This window comes from Pteropus vampyrus, unplaced genomic scaffold (assembly GCF_000151845.1).
Source record: "Pteropus vampyrus isolate Shadow unplaced genomic scaffold, Pvam_2.0 Scaffold202, whole genome shotgun sequence".
In the NCBI taxonomy this organism is placed as follows: domain Eukaryota; kingdom Metazoa; phylum Chordata; class Mammalia; order Chiroptera; family Pteropodidae; genus Pteropus; species Pteropus vampyrus.
The window spans coordinates 759,056-760,343 of record NW_011888983.1 but is presented as its reverse complement, the minus strand read 5'-3'; positions in this window follow the sequence as shown (position 1 = coordinate 760,343).

The window sequence follows — 1,288 nt, the reverse complement described above, 5'->3', positions numbered from 1 at the left end:
GTTCACTTTGAGTTGGATATAGAATGACTGCATCATAATTATAGACTCCCAGTTCTGAGCTGTAAGAGACTTTGGTGACTTGTGATGATAGTTTTGTATTCTTGTGATTCACAATAAGTCATTTTTCAAAGGACTCCATTTCATTTTGTAGATTTACACTTGTCCACAAACACAATGTACAAAGCATTGTAAGTCATTGGTTATTATTCCTAAACAGTTACGTACTAAGCACATTTTATGAAATTACCCAGGCTGTACTGATGGAACTGAGGTCAACATACAAATCTCAGTCCATGTCCCATGTTGATGTTCAGCTGAATCCACAATAATCCAGAGGTCTTTCAAGCAAGTACTTCGAAACCTGTTAGAAAACTGCAAGAAAAAAAAAAGTTGTATTTTAGAAAAGTTGAGAATGTGAAATATATGCCTGGGACTTAGCTGAACCAGAAGCCCGCACATTAAGATAAATGACACGTCAAGCTTGTTGCAGAGAAGGAAGACCAGCTTGTTTTCATAGTGACAGTTTTAAGCTCTCAGCAGAGAATTATTTGGGGCCGCTCCAATTATATTTTTCCTTTTTTGTTTCACCTGATTTCATCTTTAGTCTCTTCTTCCACCTAACCACAGAGCTCTCCTTCCCCCACAAAGGGAAAGGTAAAAGGTAAACTACTTATCATTATGTATAAACACTCTGTAACTCAGTGTTCAAGCAGCCCTTCACAGCATCCCCCACCCCCACTCCTCTTATCTAAGGCACTTCACTAACATTTAACTTGCCAAAGTTTGCAAATGTGTTGCCTGTCTTCTCTGAATTACCAACTCTGGCCCCCAAAATGGAGAAAGTGGGAGAATTAACCCTCTAAGTGATGTACCTCATCCCTTAAATACAATGAGATCAAATCCATTATCCAGTTCACTTCATGGGTATTTCCTGAGACCACCTGGGCAAAAATAAACTTATGTCTGCTATGGCATAAGTCACAGGGGAAGGCAAATTCTAGAAGCTGAAGGTATCCAATACAGAATATCTAAAGAAATATGCTTTTCCAGGCATTTCACTAGTTTACCCACAAACAAGGGAGAAATATAGTCAGTGCTATCTGTTCAGCCTTTATTTCCACAAAGGCAAGAGTTAGGAGAATAAAGATTGTCATCTCAATTAAATGAAACATCATCTGAACTCAGAACTACCAAAGAAAAAGCCAGGGAGAGAATGACTAGTTTACCAAACTTGGCTGTTCCTTGACTGAATTTCAATCAAATCAGTTTAATCCCAAGTCTGAAGTTG